The 14226-nt window shown below is 32.5% G+C and overlaps 1 pseudogene across 1 annotated transcript; it reads right to left on the bottom strand.

Annotated features, from left to right (window-relative positions):
• Positions 1 to 4073: 4073 nt before the first annotated feature.
• LOC145043303 (serine carboxypeptidase 1-like) lies at positions 4074 to 11678 on the bottom strand (annotated as a pseudogene). The gene is made up of 8 exons (XR_013680949.1): positions 11311 to 11678; positions 10960 to 11067; positions 10556 to 10827; positions 10149 to 10406; positions 9920 to 10026; positions 9763 to 9850; positions 4430 to 4535; positions 4074 to 4312 (listed from the first exon to the last, which is right to left on the bottom strand). The product of XR_013680949.1 is annotated as a serine carboxypeptidase 1-like (transcript).
• Positions 11679 to 14226: the final 2548 nt, after the last annotated feature.

Here is a 14226-nt window from a genome sequence, read left to right as displayed (position 1 = left end):
GTAGTAAACAAAGTACTATTTTTTGCTCCTCCACTGAGTCAGTGTATAGAGCATTAGGTAGTATTACTTTTGATGTGATGTGGATTTTAAAATTTCTTTTTGATTTAGGTATTAAAACTAATTCACATGTTGATATTATTTGTGATAATGAGTTAGCTATGAAGTTGGCTTTGAATCCTATGTTTCATGAAAAAACCAAACGCTTTGAAGTTGATCTTCATTTTATTTGGGGAAAAAAAATAAAAACGGAATTCTTAAAGTTAATAAAATTGAATCTTCAAACCAAAATGCAGATATTTTAACTAAAGCTCTTGGAATTAATCAACATGAATACATTTCAAATCGTCTTGGTTTGATTGATGTTTTTAAAGGAAGTTGATTTCTAATTGTTCTCTCAAATTAATCTTAAGTTTGAGGGGGCGTGTTAAAAAAAATTATATTTAAAAGGTTTCAAACTTAAACATTAATTTATAGACTATAAGGACGAGTTATGTAAATGAATATATTAATTTGGGTATATTTCATAAATATGATGCAGGTTTATGGGTTTACACGCAGACTTCAAGTTGAACCTCAAATCTTCTTTACCTGAAGTATTTAAGTGACTGTTGTTGCATTTTTCTTGTCATTCAGTTTATTTTCTCACTTTTGTATTCATAAAAACTCTCTCGTCTTTCTCACCTTTAGATTAGGGTTTCATTGCTAGGGTTTGTTCATACTCTTTGTTTTATGTATAGATTTCTTATTCATGTGTAATATGAGTGTGAGTGTAATACATAGTGAGATTTCTGATGTATTTTGTTGATCTAAAACCATCTATTTCATAGTGAATGAAATGATGATGTTGGGAAGATCTTGAGTTGTTTATGTTTTTTAGACTGGTTCTACTTCGAACCTATGGATTCAATGGAGAAAAATGGTAGGATCTGATCCAGATGAAGAAACAAAATTCGGTAATGATCTCAATTCTTCGGGTATGAAAATTGGTAATTCGAAAAATAATCATCAATTCGACACAATTATTGACTCAAATTATGGGGGTTTACATCACGGGCCTGGGATTTGCTTCAAAGTAGCTGCAACTGCTAGAAATTTCATAACTATAGCAAGTAGGTCAAATAATTTTAGGGCTTCAAATACCTATGTTGCACAATGTTCCAATATGATCATCATGGAAACAATGGAGTTCAAGTATACCCATCAAAATTTCAAGTTAGAGAACTTACATGTATTAGACAAGGAAAATTTAGCAAGACTCTTCAAACTCAAATCTTAGGCACCGGAATAAAAATAAGGAAAAAGATGATGATAATGATGGTGGAGAAGATTAAGTTTGGGTAAAAATGGCCAAAGATAGAAGTTCAGTATCCATGGAGTTAAGAGATAATAAGTGTGGTGAACAAAAACTTAAGCCACAATCAATCTTTGAATGGTGAATATAATTTTACAGGAGATAAAAAGGGGTGAAAAAACACAATAACAACTCCTTCACAGATGTGGATCATTCATTTATTTAATAATAATACAATATGAAAATGAAATAATGAATATATATATATATATATATATAATAAAAGTTTATATAAGGGTGCTATGTACCTAAGATTAGGTGTGTCATTTGAACTAAAATATAACTAATAATCTTTAATTCCTTAAAACCTTGATTTTCAAATTCATTTTAGGTTTAGAATAGTTTTACATCAATTTTGTTAAATCGGCGTCTTCAATGTTTAGAAATAGAGATTAATTTCTTTGATGTTCATTTTGATCAATTTATTTAAGAAAGAGGTCATTAATTTCTTTGTGAAGGCAACATCGACGATTCGTTTAATAAAAAGGATGAATTAATTTTTTAGTTTATTTAAGACGGAAATCTTAACATTCATGCAGTATTTTGGTTTACACCGTTATCAAGGAATTGTTTATTATGAATTTGAATATTATTTTAAGTTATAAAAAACCACTAAACAATCCAATTGGAATTTGGAATCATTTGCTTCAAAACTTTTTCACTAATCTGTTTTTCTCTATGCCTTCTGCTGCGGAATTATTTTGTAAACAACAATGTTAAATAAAGATCATATTTGTTGCTGGAATGTCGTTGACGATATATATATATATATATATATATATATATATATATATATATATATATATATATATATATATATATATATATATATATATATATATATATATATATATATATATATAGAGGATATAGATCCGGTAAGAAAATTTTTTTGGTAGAAAGGTAAGAAGTTTTTTTTATACATATTTTTTTGACGACCAAAAAAAATGAATTACTAGTTGATTCATTTGTAAAATGATTCACGAGAAAAAATTCTCAAAAAAACATTTTTATGATTCATTTTTAAGTAAATTAAGAAAAAATGTACTTTTATGACAATTTTAGTGAATAACAACAAAATCATTATATAAATGAATCATTGAGATGTTTTTTTGAGAATTTTTTCTTGTGAATCATCTTACAAATGAATCATCTAATTATTCATTTTGTTTGTTCGCAAAAAAATATGTAGAAAAAAAGCTTCTTACCTTCCTACCGAAAATTTCCTTCTTATTTGATCTTGATTCTCTCTCTCTCTCTCTCTCTCTCTCTCTCTCTCTCTATATATATATATATATATATATATATATATATATATATATATACGGAAAAGTGAATATGTGGTTATCATGTATGTAATTTTAGGTATAGAACCATCAAAATTGACTTCATTTTGTTTAAACAACAAAATTTTCTTTCATTATTAGCTTCTTCCTATTTCCTTTTAATTCATATTATATTTGATTTCGTGATTCATCCTCAATATCTATCTATTTTGAATGTGTTTTTTATTAAACCTCTGGTATGTTTCATAACTTCCTTCAATACCTATCATATATGTACTTGTATATTTTTTCTATCATGGATTATGGAAAGAAGTTTAGTGGGGTTTTTAATGAATAATATCAATATTTTAAAGTACTTTTATGTATTAAATTTCAATTTCGAAACCTACAAGTAATTGGTAAAATATTTTTATATATGGTTTGTGGTGTACAATTAAACTTATAAAATTTTATAAAACTATATACAAAGCTTAGCAATAAGCTCTAATAGAGGATGCACTCCATATATATATAAGTGGGTATATAAAATGGAAATATGTTGTAATGTTGAAGTAAACTATGTCATTTTAATTTGATATGGTTCCACACTTAAATATGGCTATAAAACAGCTTTCATATTCACTACCCTATATATAAAAGGTAAAAGTATGATTTTAATTTTGAAATAAACTAAATTTACAATGGAACTAACTAAAAATAATCGTTTGTTAATAGTTTTGGAACCACATAGACAATCTATGAACTTTTTTGAAGTTATTGACTATATCTAAATTTTTGAAAACTAATATGGACCATTTATCAGGTTTTTTCTTAAATTTATTATGTGTCACTATAGGTACACAAATAGTCATGATATCTAGAGGCATTATTTTCAGAAGGTATATGTTGGAGTTTTGTTTTCTTAAATTTCACCCACTGCAAACGTTACATCTTTGCCATGTTTCAGATTTTTTAGGTAGTATATATATTGGATGAAGAAATTGTTAGAAACATACAACAGAAAAAAATACGAACAAAGACAAACATAAAATTGTTGATGAGGCCTGTATTTAACATAATTTATTTAAAAGGAATTTACTCGTTATTAAATTTGGAGTTTGAGGTTACGTGCTCGCACATAAGTTTAGTGAACACAAGACAATTTGGTTTTTCATTTGCAACCCAAGCCACAGGGAAACACAAGCATCTAATTATCATTTGTCTCGTTTGATAACGTTTAGGGCTCAACATTCATGCCAAAAATTGGGAATACATCATTATTGAAAATTGGTTAAAAATTGATCAGGAAAAACATAAAATGATTCATTTCATTGGAATGAAATAAAATGGTTGGCTCCCGATGGAATTGACCAATTTCTTTCCATTTACTTTATTTTAAAGCCATACAAAATGATTAAGGGGACATATTTATTATATTATTGTATATAAACATTCAATGCTCAAAATGAACTTGTTATATTTCCAATATGATTAGATACCACTTGCTTATAACTTGTCATTTTTCATCCGGTAAATAACTTATATTAATGGTTATTCAGCCAAAGATGGCGGAAGTTTTCCATGAAGGAATGATGAAATCAAGAGCAATGCTCTTTCTGGCTGGTAACTAGGGACTGCATGCCCCTCTTACTGTGGTAAGTATAACTCCTTTGTAGCCTACCACATATCCTCCCACCTATCACATTTTTAACATCAACATATTAAATTTTGCTATTATTGTATTGTTTATTTTTAAAATATCTATTACTCCTACATTGTTATTCGATGTTATTATTGTTTCAAATATTCTCACATCTCCATTATAGTACCATGGTCTCCAAGCAGTCTCTATTGGAAGCTTTAATTTATTCACGAAGTACCTTGATGATGTTACTGGGATCATTCCATCAGTGTCACAACTGCCAATTATTCATAAATCAAGTGTAACTTACAAGATGCTTTTATATGTACAATAAACACATCATCGCCACATTAATAAACCATAAAGCTTAAATAAATGTCCACGATAAGGAATATTTTTAACAAATGTTACTTATGGATGAAATAAATATCAATTTAGATGATTTACATTAACAGAAAACTTTTTCAACGTTTTTTCTGTTGATCTTTTTGGTGCTAATTAAACTAATAACTGAATTTTTAATATATCCATGCTATAGCAAAAGAAATGTATATACAACTTATTTATGGGTCCTACTAAAATTAAAAAAAATGTTATGAAAATGAATTTCATAATATTAGAATTGTGAAAAGCCCTACGAGCTTGTAAATTTTCAGCCAAAGTAAAATGGTTTTGGGACAAAAATGTTCTTACAATAGCTTGTTTGATTTAGGCAAAACTTATTTCAATGAAATAACTGTCTAATGAGATCCTATTGTGGATGCTTTAAAGCAAATAAATAAATTAATATTAAATATATGAAAGAAAAAATCTCTATCATTTAGCTTGTAACATTACAAGGAATGCCAAAAGTCTTTTGAATGAACAAATCTACCGCAAAAGTGTTTGACTTCGTATTACATGTTATCGGGGATTCGCATGTTAAAACATTGTTTGGATACATGATGTTTGAGAAAAGAGACAAAATTGCAAAAAGGGTCTCTTTGATATGTATTTTTACTGAGGTTTGTTCAAACCACGATTTTTTTTGGAATGATTGTCTTTTTGAGATTGTTTTATTGCGTATTTGGTCCATTCGAAACTTGAAATGATTATAATACCTTTAATGTATTTATTTTCTACTTCTAAAAAATTTGATACTTATTTATTTATTTCTAATAATTAAAAATAAGAGTCTCTCACAAAAAAAAAACCCACATAATTACTTTTTTTGTCAAAATTAAACCACATATACATTTCTCACAGTGATTATATTCATCAGAACAAAACACGCATATATACTCAATGTTCCAAACCTAAAGCAAATATGTAGAAGGGGACTTGTTCTGAGTCCGGTCTAACGCCCGGATCCCGAGGTACTTCATGTTTTCATGTTTTGCATTTCAGGGTTTGTCACGACGTGGTGGAGGCACTGCCACGACGTGACAAGTCAAAATGGATCGTCTACTTCATTTATGCGGCCACGAAGTGGCAGCTGGCAGATAGAAAACTCTACTTTTTCTAGGTTTGCTATTTATTTAAAGGAATGATGAGGTTAGGGTTTGCTCACCCTTAGCCTCTATCAGCCTCCTTAAGATCTAAGAAATAGTAATTTCCTTCCTCTTTAATTTTAGCCTTTTTTTTGGTGTTCTTTAAAGTCCTTGAAGGAAGAAAGAACAAGAAGTGAGCTAGGATTTAGCAAGAGACCCCCAATCCCTTGTTCTAGAACTCTTATGGACCTTTCTAAGTGTGCAATACTCAAATTTTATCATGATAGGTTGCTAGATCTTTAGTTTTGTCCCTTAATCTTAATTTTTTAGTAAGTTGGATTGGTGAGATCTCATAATGTTTGCAACTTTATAAATCTCTAGATCGTTTGGTATGATTATGGGTTTGGATTTGAGGTATAGTTGAGTTTTTAAACCATGCATGTGATTTTTATAAAAATAAATAAATAAATAAATAAATAAATAAAACCTTACTTTAACTCTTTATTGCTTCAAGACATGAATTGGACATGCAGGTCCATAAAGCAACGACTTTTATGATGATTTTGGTATTAGAAACCCCTTTGAAGTTGATGAGCTAAAGACTTTTTGGAATTAGTGTTTAATGGATGAAATCGTGTCTTATTTAGCTTTTTTAGAACCTAGGATATGAGATTTTGACCTTTTGGGTGGTATTGATCGATAAAGTTGGAAACTTTATCCTTCAAGACCATGTTAGACCAGACATGTACTTTGGAGCTTTTAGGATCAAAGAAAATTGCTTAAACCATTAAGTTATTGGAACCTAGCGCACGCGACATGGCTTTAGGTTACCACAGTGTGGCAACTATGAAAAACACGTATGTTTGGATATTTGAGGGCAACAATGTGGCCAAGGTTAGCCACGATGTGGCGTTTAACTAAAGTCAACACTGACTGTTGACTTTGACCTTTAACTTTCGGCTTCAGTTGACTATTGGTCAAACACCTAGTTTTAGAATAAGAGCTAATGGTTTATCTGGTATGACTACATAGGTGGAGCGTAGCCTTGATATTCTCATAGTGAGAGCAGTAGTAGTCGAGAATTGACTGAGAGGTGAGTACTCTCATCGTACTTGTGGGTCGAAGGCACCAATACCAGCCTACTGGATTATGTTATATAGGATGTTAACTATTTTTGTGACTCTTGCATGTTTGTATGATTGAGTTGAAATAAACCCCAGGGCTAGGCCCCAAGGCAGGGCCCATGATTGTATGGTTAGGTTGGCAGAAACCCCAGTATTGGGCCCCAAGGCTAGGCCTATCATTGTATGTTAGGTTGGAATATACCTTACGGTTGGGCCCACTGATTCATATGGTATATGGTACCTTGGGGAAATGTACTAAGCTTTATGCTTATAATTTATGTTTATGGTTTCAGGTACTTTAACACGAATGGGAAGGGCCCGACGTGACGACACAACATCCCTCTCATGTTTCCGTACTTGTGAGTAGTGTTACTCTGATATTTTGATAGTTTGTATCATGGTTAACTTTAAGAAGATATGATGTATAGAAACAATGATTTTAAAATGAAAAATTTTATCACTGTTTTTGGGTTGTTACACCTAGATTTGAAATTTAACCTTAATCCAAAAGACAAAGGGCAGATCTGAAACGACAACCTACGCAAAAAATCATAATCCAAAGAACACTGCCTGAAGTGAAGATGTACACCACCAAGAAAGGCAATGAATTCCAGAGATAGAGAAATCTTCAGTGACTATATCTTACACATATCCACCATCTCCGAAGATGAACTGAAAGATTTGTAGTGGGTATCTTGATTTCAAAAGGGTTCTTCAAATCGTTCCCTTCCTCAAAATCCAAGTTTGTGCTTATTATCTGTAATCAATTGATGGAGTTTTTCTATTAAATGGCTTCATCCAGATAAAGAAGATGTATCTGATTTTTTAATCATGATTTTTAGCATCATTTTCAATTTTGAATGGGATTGAGTTTTAGTGTTTCAATCAGAGGTTGTGAAGGGATAATCTATGTTAGAGATCTTTTCTTATTCTTTGATGAATCTAGAAGAAGTTCTTGAGCACTGGATCCAACATCTGCAGCTGTGGTAGTACTATGGGAGTTGACTATTCGTGGTTGTCTTTTTTGAATTTCTTCCGGAACACCATTGGTATTTCCGGAAGAGAAGCTAGCTGAATCTCCTTATATGTTTCACATTTTGAGAAACAAACAAAGAAGGTGTGGAAACAAAATATCAATGATTAATGTATATAAAAGGGAAACTTTTGACAATAAATTTAACTAATTTGTGTTCTTGTTGATTGGTAGATGTTAGGTTAGTGGGGTTTTTTCTTAATTCTTTGTTTTTTGTTTCATTGATAAATTAGGTGGTTCCATTGAGAATATATTTTAAATTTAGGGAAAAAGCTAGTAAGAGATGTCGATTTAATATATGTTTGTTTGTTTTTCAATAGATTTGGATGAAAGATGCAAACGATGTGGATGAATATAAATATGATTTAGTGTGTGTATGTGTATGATTGTTTTTAGTGGATTGGAAAGAAGATGTCGATTTAATATATGTTTGTTTGTTTTTCAATAGATTTGGATGAAAGATGCAAACGATGTGGATGAATATAAATATGATTTAGTGTGTGTATGTGTATGATTGTTTTTAGTGGATTGGAAAGAAGATGGAGATGTATATGTTCTTCAACCAAATAAATCTACAAAAAAAAAAGAAAAAAAAAAAGAACAATGGTGGAAGGTGGGGTTGTGGGGAGAGATAGATAGAGAGAGAGAGAGAGAGAGAGAGATTTCTTTTTAATATTTATTAAATATTTCAAAAATCTTAAAAACAAAAAAGAAAAGCATAATAGTCTTTTCAGTTTGGATAGGAACCAAAACCACAAGCAAACATGGTTAAAAGGACCATCATTCCAAAAAGTCAAGGTTTAGACTAAACCTTAGAAAAAATGCATACCACAGTGATCATTTTTGCAGTTTTTTCGAAAAAATATTTGAGAAATGTACGATCTCCGTTGATTTTATTCATTAAGGTTATGTTTGGCGCTAGGCCTTTGGGTTTGGGTTGGCGGGTTACGGGATGGCAGATTGGAAATTTCAACCCAATCCAACCCACATAACTCGTTTAAGTATAGAAGTTCACCGTTCAGTTGGTCGATTTCGGGTCAAAGAGTCGATGGGTTATTTTGGATAATTTTTCACATGTTAAATTTATATGAACTATACATGTCTCTAAATTAATTAGCAATTAACATTTTACATTTTACATTGACTAAAATGATCGAGAAATAGAATTGGAATGGATGGAAAAATAAAAATGGATTTGGGGTAGCTTGTAATCGGGTTGGCGGGTTGATCCACCACCCAAACAGATAACTCAACCCAACACATGAAATTAATGGGTTGACGGGTCAGAAATCTCAGACAAAACGTGTTTATTTACATGTTGAGTTATGGGTTTGGTTGAGAATTGGCTCATCGCAACTAGTTGAACAACTTGTTTATTTTTCGAATTTTTTTAAACTGTTATTTTGACAAGTAAAAAATTAGCTTTTAAGTTAGCTTTTAAAAAGCTACTTAGACTACATTTTCAACGATTTTTTACAACGTTTTAATAAAAAAAATTTAGGAGTTATTTTACAATATTTCAAATAAGTCCTTAATAAATTATACGAAACTCATTTTGAAATTAACCTAAATGCTATTTTTTGACATTTTATATTTTTCAGTAGCTTATCAATTAGTTTTTTACCAAATGTTATTTTCTATCCGCTAGCTTGTAAGCTAGCAACTAGTTTTTTAGTAATTACCTAACTTTTCAGCTAGCTTTTTAATAAATTCAGCAACTAAAAGAAATGTAACAACCGTATATATTTTATATATCTTTCCTAGACTAAGTCATGTCTTTAAGTAAAAAAGAAATAATTAAAAAAAAAAAAAAAAAAAAAAAAAAAAAAAAAAAAAAAAAAAAAAAAAAGGGATTGGGCGTAGATTGGGTGGACTGACCTGAATATCCACACTCTAATACCATACGCAATTAACTGAATTGACAGTAGGCAAAACAGTTGTTGGGCTATCTGTCCATTCATAATCGCTGCTCATAAGAAAATAAACAGTCAGCCTTTTTATATTGGCCACGAGGTATTTATAAGAAAAGAGGCACCTGCAATGTGACCATGAGGTATTTCGGGCATGAAGAGCTTCTTGCACTTTTGCTCGATTTAGATATGAAGACACATAACGACTAGAGCAAGGATCAAAATTCTTTACCTGGTTCAATACGTCATCTCTTTAAAAGATAGTTCAATTACTTAAAATCGCAGGATATATTTTATCCAGTTTTGAAAGTTGTATGCTACATATTTTTGTTAAATGGATTATAAGAGACTTACAGACGCAGTAGATTGAAGTTTTTGTGTGGTTCCTTCACAGAGTGGTGCATAGATGTTGTAAATATCAATTTTACCAACCTCACTAAATCCTTGGTCTACATACTGATAGCACTTTTCTGATATATTGCTTAAATTCTCAGCATCGTCACAATACCTTTTAATGCCTGCATTTGACTCATCGGACATTAGGGCATGTGTCCATAAGTATTCTAGCATCCCTTGAAGATGTGTATTCTCATCTAACAAAGCATTCCCAATCTACAAAACAGAAAAGTACACCCATTTAGCACATACAGGACATGATCCTTTTAGGGATTTTTTTAATTATGAGGAAGGCAAATATGACTTTTGCACAAACGAGCTCCTGTGTTGTGCCCTGTGCAGTCCCACGTATGAAAAGTGCTTACTGCAATTCCCTGAAGATTAATGACTGTTCCGTTTGTCTTCTTGTTTTCTGAGAGAATGAGGGATGTGAGTTGAGGTACGTAGTGACCTGCGTAGCTTTCACCTGTAATAAAGAAATCTCGGGTTTTGTATTCGGGGAATCTTTGAAACCAGTTGATGAGGAAAGTGTATGAGTCTTTAGCTGTTTGCTTGTCCCCTGTCGTGTAGTCAGACGATCTATTTGAATACGAGAACCCCACTCCAGCTGGCGACTCCAAAAATAGTACATTAGCCTCTGTCAAAATTTTCTGTATTTAGTCTTTCACATTGTGTATTCACGGAAACACGACATGTAACTGTCTGTTCCATCAAAAATGTGGGACATCTACTTGTTTTTTTATGTGGAAAATACATCATTTTTTGTTACCATTGTTCCATGCATAATCATTGCGGTAGAGTGTTTTCCCATCACTGTTGACTCGGAAGGGTCCAAGTTCTTCCATGGCTCCGTATCCAAACGACGAGCATCCTGGCCCTGTATAATACCTTCATTACTAGTGATCAATTTCAGCACATGTAAATGATGATGATTTATCATATAATATTCCATGATGAGAATAAATGATATTCATGTCTTTTGCAAGCATTATTTTAGTGGCATTTTTTTTTTGGTGGAACAAAAAGTTAAAGGATTCCAAAATTTGGTTAGGACAACATGTAAGCTTATAATTTGACATGGGCCCATTTCAGCGGTAGAGTGAAACAGAAAACGCATTACCTCCATTGAGCCATAGAAGGAGAGGTTTGGTTGATGGATTGTGAGGTGATTCAACAAAGTAATAGAACAATGCTCTTCCAGCCTTTAAATCGACTGTTATATAGCCAGCAAAATGATCAAAGTCCACTTGTGGTTGACCTGGCAGCCTATCAACCCTGTCTACTTCCTTTGATCCTTGTTGAGGTTCAATAGAAAGCACTCGAGATAAGTTTGATGTATCTTGTTCTGTCCATGTTTCCCCAGCTGGCGGATTCTCTGATCTTCTTGACTCCGTCAATTTGTTGAGTTTGGTGATCTGGTTATGCTTCTTTGCCACAGAAAATAACATAAAATATATTGAAAAAACTATTAAAAAGTGACAAATTTGGGCCATTTTACATTTTTATGACCGGGTGTGTATGTGTGTGTCTCTTTATAGACTTTGTTGGAGACATGGTTGGTTAGATAATGCTCTGACGTCATTATCTTATCTCATTTATAGTGCACTTTGGGATTCCTGGTAATCTTTATTTCACATTTTTAAGGGCGTCGAGGTTGAAAATTTTGAATCGTAAACTAGAAGTTTCCGAAGTCACTGTTAAAGGCTTTAGCAACAAGATGTCGTGTTGAGCGTGTTTCGCAACACTAGCGGATAGTGTGGAGTTGGTAGTAGGGTAGCGGGTAGCTGCTAGCTAGTAGTGTTTTGTTCAAAGCTACATGAGATAGGTTTTAGATTTGGAACGTTTTTTATAACCTAAACATTAAAAGTTTGTAGTGTCAAACAATACTTTTTGTTTAAAAGGGAGCGTTTTGTTAAATATTAGAAACCAAAAGCTCCCAAACGCTCTGTACCAAACACGTCCGTTAATAAGTTTCAGTTATTTCTTTGTCGTTGATGCTCATTAGTCGTGGCACTTGCCTATATGTCACCACTATTGGTGTCGTAATTATTAAATATATGTCCCCCGCCGTTGAAGTTGCCCACAATATTGTCGCTCTATTGATATGTCACTCATTAACGTGTCCCCAATGATCAAATCGCCGATATTGCCTATTGGCGCCGTTATTGATGTCATCACTCTTGGTGTTTACTTTACAAAATATTTTGTTATTACATGCAAATAAAATGTTTATATAAATGTACAAATACTACTATTATATGCAAAAAAATTCAAACTACATATTTTATGAAACAGCGAAAACTACTACAAAATCTATAATATATGTTTCAAGTTGTTTGTTACCCCAAAACAACAATGTACTATTAACTTTAAGCAATAAATAATGTGCTATACTTTTAAACATTAAACAACAATGTACTTCTAATATTAAGCAATGAATATTGACATATTGTTCATGGACTATTAGGTCGGTGAATGACCCATAATATTAAAATATAGGTCTTTAATGACACACGAACTATGATATAGACTAGGTTTATGATGTGAAAATGTGTGTGTCCTAAAAGAATGTTTTCTCTTTGAAAATTTGAAGGATTTAACACATGTATTTTTGTGTGTCCTAAAATTGCCATCGCTTTATATTTGTTTTAAGAGTGGGCGTCTCCTTAATAGTTAAGGGGCGAAAAAGAAATCCCCCAAAATTTGGAACACTCGCCTTCCTCTACCACTGCACCCTCTCCTCTAGATCTCCACCCATCATACATTTATTACATCCCTCCTTTCTCTCTGCAAACCCATTCCACCTATCGACGATCGACTTGTACTCCTAAGAAATTACTAAACCCCGCTTTGGAGCAAAATCCCAAATACCCGATGGTCCTTTTACTAAAATTCATGGATTCTTTTAGGTGATTTTGTCGATTTTTGTTTTCACCCTATTTTTCTGGTGCAGATGTAACATTCGAGTCCCCAGGTATTTCCCTTGATTTATTTAAGTGTTTAAATATTACAATGTTATGAAAGGTATTAAGATGGGCGTACATAGTGTACGCGCATCGTACATGATTGAGGCGCGAAGCAAGGGGAGCCTCGCATACGCTGGGTGTACCCAAGCATACGTTGGGCGTAACCCGTTCAGTTAAGAACCCTAAATTTTAGGCTCTGCGCCATATATAAAGATATTAACTTCATCCATACCTCATTCCCTCAGCCTCCACTGTCCCTAAAGAGTAGAATTCGAACCCTAAACCTCTTGCATGCTTTGTGGGTTAATTTGGTGCACTTTTGGGTGATTTTTGGTAGTTCTGAAGAAGAAGAAATTAGACAAAGGAGCAAGAACGTGAGAGGGGATTGTAGATCCAGGAGTTTAGCATCTTTTCTGACTTGTTTGAGGTATCAAACTTCAAACTTGACCATTGCACGCTTAGTTGTATTTTTGGGGTGTTTTATATGACATTTTGACTCCATGGTTGAGATTCCTTTTGTTTTGGTAGTTTCAGTCCATAAGATCTGTCCTTTTGAGCTCATGGAAGCATTTAGAGCCATAAAAATTAGGCCTTGATGTTTAAAAAACAACCAAGCAAGTGTTAGATGGTCAAAAAGTGTGTTTCAGGACTTAATTCATGTCTTACATGCATGCAAAACCATAATGTTTATAACTTTATGGCTTAGGACGTATTAAAGGACATGGATCTATGTTTTGCTCGTTAAGACTTAATGGATTAAGTCACAAAGGAGTTCTAAGGAAACTGATCAATATGTTGGGTGTGCCCCCTGGTACGCTGCATGTACTGGGTCAACCTCCCCGAAGTGGTCAAGACCAGCATAAGTTGGGCGTACATTCCAAGTACGTTGTGCGTACGCATGCAGAATGGTTAAATGGATATTTGGGCCTTATGATGTTGGGCCTCATGACCCACTGTTGAGTAAGGCTTATGGACCCAGACCTAGGATATATGGTATTAGGCCTGAATGGGCCTTATTGAGCATTGAAACTTAAATGAATAGACATGGGCCTTAATTTAATTAGGAGTTG

This window comes from Lactuca saligna, chromosome 4 (genome assembly GCF_052625555.1).
Source record: "Lactuca saligna cultivar CGN05327 chromosome 4, ASM5262555v1, whole genome shotgun sequence".
Lineage (NCBI taxonomy): Eukaryota > Viridiplantae > Streptophyta > Magnoliopsida > Asterales > Asteraceae > Lactuca > Lactuca saligna.
The sequence above is the reverse complement of the archived record's forward strand: the minus strand, read 5'-3'. Positions and strand labels throughout refer to the sequence as shown.